We start from the raw sequence: 8476 nt of genomic DNA, 5'->3' as shown, positions 1-8476 counted from the left end.
GGTGTTTTGTACCGACGTTCCTTCCTCGGACCATTACTACGATGTGTGGATGCTGAGGACGCGAACTACCTAATCAGAGAAGTTGAGGAAGGCATTTGTGGTCTTCACGCTGGCCCGCGCATGGTCGTGGCGAAATTAATGAATGCCGGATACTATTGGCTGGGGATGCACTTGGATGCGGTGAATGAAATCAGAAAGTGCGATTCTTGTCAACGGCATGCCCCTAACACGCTACGACCAAAGAACGAGTTAGTTCCAGTCACTTCAGCTTGGCCGTTCCAAAAATGGGCTATTGATATCATGGGACCTTTCCCTGAAGCCCCTGGACTGGTCAAATTCTTAATAGTAGCTATCGACTACTTTACAAAATGGGTGGAGGCCAAACCAGTTGTTTCTATAACAGCAGCGAGTGTTAAAAAATTCTTGTGTGAATTCATCATATGTCGTTTCGGCCTCCCCCTAGAGCTCGTTAGTGACAACGGAACACAATTCGCGGACAGTGGGTTACAAGAATGGCTAAAAGAATTACACATTTCTCAAATCTTCACCTCTGTAGCCTACCCGCAAGTGAATGGTCAAGTCGAAAGAACCAATCGGACGATCAAAGAGGGAATCAAGACGAGATTAGGGACGAAACGAACGGGATGGGTGGACGAATTTCCCCATGTACTATGGGTCTTCCGCACTCAAAGGAATTCCAGTAATTCCGAAACCCCCTTCAATTTAACATATGGCACAGAAATCATGATTCCCGCTGAGATTGGTATCCCATCCGCCAGAGTTCTTATGAACCTTGACCTCCTCGAGGATATGAGAGAACTAGCATCAATCCGCGAGCATAATTACAAACGACAGTTGCAAAAATATTATAACTCGTGGGTTCAAAGATGTGAATTCGATGCGGGAGACTTTGTCTTCCACAATAATGAAGCTTATGGGCAAGAGCCTCTGGGCATGTTGGCCCCAACTTGGGAAGGACCTTATAAAATTCAGAAAGTTTTATCTGAAGGGGCCTACAAGTTGGAAAAGTTGGATGGGACTGAGATCCATAGGACTTGGAATGGGGCCTAACTAAAGAAATGTTATATATAGTTTGTTCTTCTGGCCTGCGTGCCCAACTGAATGTTTACAACTTATGTATTTTTGCTTCTTGTAATTCGGTTTATGCCTTTCCAATGGAAATTTTATTTTCAGTCACTTATGACTTGTAATCCTTTATTGACACACAACGAAGATCCTATGAACACTTATATTATGACAAATAAACAAAGTGTACCGGATGCAGATTTAAAACTTTCTTTATTTACTCAAAAGGGATTACAACATAGATAAAAAGAGGATCAATTACAAGAACAGAAAAATTTATGTGGCAGCATCATCATGCTCAGCATCCTTGCCTCCCGCATCTTCTGCATCTTCTTCTTCCTCATCAAGTTCAAGAAGAGCTTTTAGCTGCTGGATGCTGTCTTCTTTATTAGCGAGATCGGATATCTGATTCGTCAAAGAGAACTTAAACGAATTAAAATCCTTCGATTTCTGCTTGAGTATGGCAACAATGTCTTGCCCAGCTAGGATGTACTCTTCAGGACGCTTCGAAGTTGAGCCAAATTGGTAACCTTCTTGGAAGCCCAGTTGGCGACCAGCTTGTTTAGAAGCTTTCAGAAGGATAACAACACAATTCCCAAGCTCATCGCTAGTCCGAACATCGGCGATGACCTGTTAAAACAACTATGTTTAATTGACCTTCAATACTTAGATTATTTATGGTAAAAAACAAAAGACATACCTTGGGAATGGCTTCTGCCAATAACCACTTTTGATCAGCCTTGGCCCGGGCAAGCTCCATCTTATGACTAGCGCACTCTAAAGCTTGGTCACGATTTCTGGCATTAAGATCAGATAGACGCTTGTCTTTGGCCGCTGATTCAACTTGCAGAGCTTCAATCAATTCGGCCCGTTCAACCAGTAATCTGGTTTGTTCTTCTAGTTGGTTTTGAAGAACGACTTTGGTTTACTCAGCAGCGGACCGAGCAACCTTCTCCGCCTCAAGAGCCTGACGGACCTCTCGGGATTCGCTCATCACTTTAAGAGCTTCCTCCTTGGCATCAGTTGCAGAGGCCACCAGCTCGTCCCGCTGCTCATTCATCGCCAAACAATCTCTAGTTATCTCTTGGCTGGAGGAAATAGCATTCGCCACATAGTAAGAGTGGGAGTTCAAGAACACTTGGCGAACACTATGGCGACGACGCTCCCTCTCAGCAGGAGGAAGACACTCCCGCAAAAATTCTAAACATACATCTACGTCTCGGAATGTAGAATCCCGACGTAATGTCCAGCGTGGTTGATGGGGGGGGGGGTGGGATCTTCCTCCTGAGGAGCTGGAGAAGTTTGAGGAGCGTGTGGGAACATGCTCACGCCTCCTTGATCTCTAAAAGAATGAACATAATAATAAGGCGATCTTTGGGCATGCTCAGAAGTGTTAGCCTCCTTGTTCTTCAAATGAGAGTTGTCTGCCACCTCAATGGGCTCCTTGGCAGTGTTAGGAGGCGGTGGTGGCGGACGAAGCGGTGAGTCTTTTAAACCAGAAATACCTTCGAAAAGGTTATCCAGGTTCACTGAAAACCATTAATGGAGGGTTAGGAGTACTCCAATCCAAATAAGATAACATAATAAAGAAAGGTTTTGCATACCTAACGAAGGATCCTCTGCGTCAAGTTGTTCCAGACGCGCTTCCAAGGCAGCAGGATTTGTCTTTTTGGATTTTTTCTTCTTCAAGACAATCTTCACCGGATTAACCTTACATTTGCCCACCACCTTGAAAACGTCCGCATCAATGACCGGATGTTTACCCTCAACGGTGGTATCATCAGCTTCCGGACCCTTGACGTCCGCAGAAGTACCAGCGTCATCTTGATCCGCCGATTGACTAGCAGTGGCTCATTGATGGGTAAGACCTGCAGTTGCACCCACAGCTCTATTAACATCAGTTGAAAAACCTTCTTCGCAAAGTGATGACTCCTCGCTAGACGAAAAGAGTACAATCACTCCGCTAGAAGTAATAGCAGTCACAGTTCGGGGTTTCAAAATGCCCTCACCTTTCTGGATGCAATCTTTAACATATGCCTCACTTTTGGCATACATCGCCTCGGAAACTTTGGGTTCCGGGCGGAAAGCTGTGGGAAATACGAAATTAGAACGAGTGCGCTCAAGAAAGGATGCATCCCTCTTATCGATGGGGCGGCACACCATCATTCCACCCTCATGATCCAACAAAGTGCTGAAGGCGGAACCTTCACCTGTACAAACAATAAAACAAGTCAGAAATTGGGCGCTCATAAAAAAAAACAAGAAGACAGATATAACACAAAGCTTACTCTTGTTGGTCATTTCGTAATATGGTTCTAACTTGGTAAATGGCCACAAACGACTCATCTTGGCGCTCACCATTGCCCCTTCATGAATTGGGCGCAGGGGAGTGGGCGTGGATATTAGCGTTTTATACCACGCCTGGCCCTCATGAGCACTGGCGGGAATCAGAGGCATGGGAGCGTCCGCCTTGCGTTTTGTCATCTTAAAGGGAATGACGTCTTCTCGAATCCAGAAAAATTTTGGCTTCCAGCCATGGAGACTACGGAGCCACTCCGTACCTATGGTCCTCTTCTCGATGGATGCAAAACTTTACCATCCATCGCGAAAAGTCATTTTATAGAACACGGCAAACATGCCGACAGTCGGTTCAAGGTTACGAGATTGACAATAGAATTTGAAATGTCGAATCCTCAACATCCTAAAAGGATGGATCTGAGAGAGATGAATCCCATATGTTGTCAGGATCGATTCGATAAACTTGGTCACTGGAATCCGGAAATTTCCTGTTGTAAAGTGGTCTACGTATACAGCCATTTTCTCTTGAGGTGGACTAGTGGCAATAGAACCACTAGCAGGACGTTCCGGCTCCCACTAGGTCGTCAATCCATATACGTTAACAACGTCGTTATAATCTTCTTCTTTAAGGCAGACGACGACCTCACTAATAGTGGGGGTACTTTTCTTTTCTTTTGCCATTTTAACAACAGAGAGATGAAGAAATCTCAGAAAAGGTTGAAAAGTCTAGAGTGTTTGGAAGAAATCTGAATGTGATAAAGATTAAATGGAAATCGCAAGGGTTATATTTATACCCATCGCAATTAATGCGATCCATAAAGTGTCAGAGGAGAGAGAAACCGCGGACCGCCAGATGGCTGACACGTCAGGCGGGAATTTCAAGATAATGCAAACAGGCTGTCACCGACGTTCTCCACGTCTTGTCAGTTGTCCACTAAAAGTTTCTCTCTCCGCCGCGTCATCATAGATATCCAAACGTTTAAACATTTCAATATAAATTTCAAAAATATCTTTTAGAGATATTTTCTTCAAACAGTTGAATGTCCACAAAAGTCAAAAAGCTTTTTCTCATTAATTATTCAAAACATAATTACAAAAAGAGAAAAGGAAAATTACAAGTATCAAACATCTAAGCGTATCCTAAGGATTCGAGGTTGATGGGTCTTCTGAACCCTTTAACGAAGTATCTTTCGAAGAATCGTCATAAGATTCTTCACCAAGATAGATCTTTAAAAGTTGTAAGCCATCATCTGCGGAAGCAAACTCCGGGAGCATATTTTGTAACGGGAAGACCAAAGCATCATGCTCTCTAACCCGATTGGCATGATCCTGTTTGATATTTACACCATGAAGCGGATGATCTCGAAATGTGCGATTTCTCTGAGCATAATTCATCCCTTCATGAAAGCCTATAACACGCCCAAGCGAAGAGGAAGCAGCCATCAGATTGGCAAAACTGTCATTAAGCTCCTTACTTTCCTTGATATGGCGGATGACCTGTGGGGATAGAAATATAAGTTTTCATTATCAACAATATGAAATAGACAACAAATATCAAAGTATAACTTACAAAATCAACTCCCCGAGTAAGGAAGCACTGACGGTCATGCTCCGCACGTTCTGCCTGAGCTTGGAACCCTTTTGATTCCGCAGTGGCTTCCTCATGAGCTCGAAGGAGAGAGTCATAGGCAGTTTGATTTTCAGCAACACTCTGATCCTTAAGATCGGCTTGTCCCTTCTGCAACTTTAGTTCCGCCTCAATATCATGGATTCGTGCACCTTGAAGGGCCACTTGATTTTCCAATGTAGAATTGGCTTCTTAAGCGCGGGCCAAGTCATCTTTTTTCTTTTTGGGTCTTCGCCCGAGCAGCCTCAAGAAGGGAATTTTGCTTCTCACAAGCTTCCTTCCATCGGCGAGCAGCAGCAGCATTACGATCTTGTTCACTTTTGAGGGCATTCTCCGCGTCGATCTGCTTCCATTTAGCAGTATGGGCTGCGACACGGTGCTCTTCAGCTTCTTTCTTCGCAGCCTCAGCGGCTCGACGAGCTTCTCCCACCTTCCCGCCTAAGGTGCGCCATTCATTTAGGACCTCCTGACTACCGGCTAAAGCATTGGCCAGGTAATAGGCCACGTTGGTATGAAGGTCATGGCGGGAAAGATCACGTTGATACGCCATCTCAGTAGGTGGCGTACAATGTTCATCAAAATCCATGCAAATCCTAGGGTGAGAGAACCAAGACCCGTTAGTAATGCCCTATGGAGGGACAGACAACTCATGTGTATCACCCAGGCCCGCGTCCCCGTAATAACGGAAACCCGAAGGTTTAAGACGAGCTGGGGTTGAAAAAGGTTGTTGGGGAGGAGGTCGAGGAGGAGACTCCTCAGTCCTATAACCCTCCTCATTAACAGCAGGATTGTCCTGCTGACCACCAGTACCACCCCCAGCCTGAAAAAGATAGTTAAAACGAGTATCAGTTTCAGACTGGACGTTAGCTCCCTCCACAGTGGCAGTATCAATCGGAGGGGTTGGCACTCTTTCTTCTACCAAAGGTGAGAATGGTTGATCCTCCGTGTTAATATTGCAAGGAGGAGTCGGAGGCTTATCCTCCACATGCTTCTATGGAGAAGGAGTTGGTTGATGTACAGTTTGAAGAGTTTGTGTAGGCAATTTCTCAGAGACATCTTCCCCGAAGATCAGTGGATCTAGAAAAACAAAAGCTAATTTTAGACACACATTTTATAAAAGTATAATACTTAAAAAGATTAATATATACCTTCCACTGTGTCAATACGATCAGCAAGACTGTACTGTGGCTTTTTAGGACGATGGGTTTTTCGTTTCTTCTTCGAAGATCCCGCCTCAGCCTCCGCAGTCTTGCCGCCCGCTTGTCCTGCTTGAAAAGCCATAAAAGCTCTCTTTTTCTCTAATTCTGCCAACAAATGGGAGACAGAAGAGGGTCCAGGTGTATCGTCATCAGATTCCCTCTCTCCTTGGGAGATCGAGAAGTCAGAACTATCGCCGTCATCATCACTCGACAATAAAGTGGTGATTGTCCCGTCATAAGTAATAGCAAAAAGCGGATGAGGGTTTAGAACATACGCACCTGTTTCAAAGGTGGCGTTCGAGACAATAAGCTCAGCCCGCACCTTCTTTGGAAAAAGGAAGCGGGACTTAGTCTTCTCAAGAATAGGCATGTCACCGGTATCCCGGATGCCATGTCGGACACAACCCCTATATTCAAAAAGGGCATTGAACATCGAACCTCGACCTGAGGAGATAAATAATTTAATTATAGAATACATCGCAAAAGAGGGAAAAAACAGTAAGAATAACTTACGTTCATATAAGTCAACAAAAATAGGCACCATAAATTCTGAGGCCCATAAGCGACTCATGCCTGCCCACACTAGGGCTTCTTCTGGCAATACCCGCATTGGCGTTGGTTCCATCGTTATGGTACGGAACCAGTCACGACCTTCGTGAGCAGCTGTAGCAACATCCGGAAGACGAGAGTTGACCGGACGACGGACCATGGCAACGGGTACCACATCCTCAAAAATCCAAAAAAATTTGCAACGCCAGTCGGAAGACACCTTCTCGACCTCATATCCAATACTTCGGTCAGAGAATCCCTGGCAGGAATACCAACCATCGCGGATAGCAAGACGGTAGAAAATAGGGAATCGATCAACATGTGGCACCAGGTCCCGTGCTATACAGACAAATTCATAGTGTCGGATTCGCATCATCGCACGTGGATGTAGTTGGGACAAATGAATCCCATAAGCGGTTAACAAATTCATAAGGAATTTCGTCAAAGGAAAACGGAAATTCCCACAGGTAAAGTAATCGGCATAGACAGCCATTTTCCCAGAAGGGGATAGACTGGCTATCGGACCCGGTGAAGGAAACTCTGGTTCCCATTCCGGTGGAATGCCATACGTTTCAGCAGCTTCTCATATTCTGAATGGTCCCAAGCGATCTCTATCTCATCAACTTCAGTCTGAACATTCGACATTGTAGACAAATTTAGTAAAAGGATTATAAGAAAGTCCAATGCTTTACCAGAGAAAAAGCAAAAGGATGATCAGGAAAATCAAAGACGATAAAGCTTCAATAGGAAGTTTTCTCTTCCTTTTATACCCATCGCAATTAATGCGATGGGATATGAACAGTAGAGAGAGAAAATCATCGCCCAATCAATAAACGCCACGTCACGCGGGAAATTTGAAAAAGAGAAAAAACTGCACAGTCGGGTACAGTGACAGTCGTCAAAAACGTCCCATCATCTGTTCTGCGCCTCCGAGTGGTCAACTTGTCCTTTTTTCATGATTATCCACGCCAACAGAAGATATTTTCTACCTAATTCCAAAAAGATTCAAAAACCCCCACATACGTTAAGTCCAGAATTTCACCCGCATAAAAGACTTCACTTGGAAGAAACATTGGACTAGGGGGACTTATAGAGGTAGGGTACCAAAAAGACCCAAATACCCTTAAGTACCACCCGCGGGTCACAGAGGAACATCTAATAGGCCACCCGCGGGGCATACGGATCACCCGCATATCACGATAGAGGAAGAATCTCCTCATATCACGCGCGGAAGCATCCTTGCACCCTCGAAAGTCGTCCGCAGGATAGGACATCAGTCCGCCCAAACGATCGAGAGGAAGTGCCAGTGGGACAGGTGTCACCAACCAATTACCATCTAGAAGAATATCCACGATTGTTACTTGAGGAATACGTAACCTACTGGCCAATGAATAAAGGACACCTGGTCAGGTTGTTATAACCGTGCACATGGCCAGGGTGTGATCCGTCCTATCATTGGACGACACGTGTCCAGGTTGTTATACCCATACACATGGGACGTATAGCTCAACCTATCATAAAGGGACACGTGTTCAGGCGGTTATTGAAGATCTTCTAGAAGAGGACAGCTGGCCCAATCACTTTCCTACATCCTTCGGCTATAAATACATTGTCAAAGGGTATGAGGTATTCATTCACTCACTGGCATTCTGACTACACTTAGTCTGTTTACTTCAGTACTTTCTCCGTTTACGAACGTTACTGATTCTCACACCGG

The sequence above is a fragment of the Bidens hawaiensis genome, unplaced genomic scaffold (genome assembly GCF_021521415.1).
Source record: "Bidens hawaiensis isolate Kalapana, Puna unplaced genomic scaffold, B.hawaiensis_p1.1 tig00029315_1, whole genome shotgun sequence".
In the NCBI taxonomy this organism is placed as follows: Eukaryota; Viridiplantae; Streptophyta; class Magnoliopsida; order Asterales; family Asteraceae; genus Bidens; species Bidens hawaiensis.
This window is presented reverse-complemented; position numbering follows the sequence as displayed.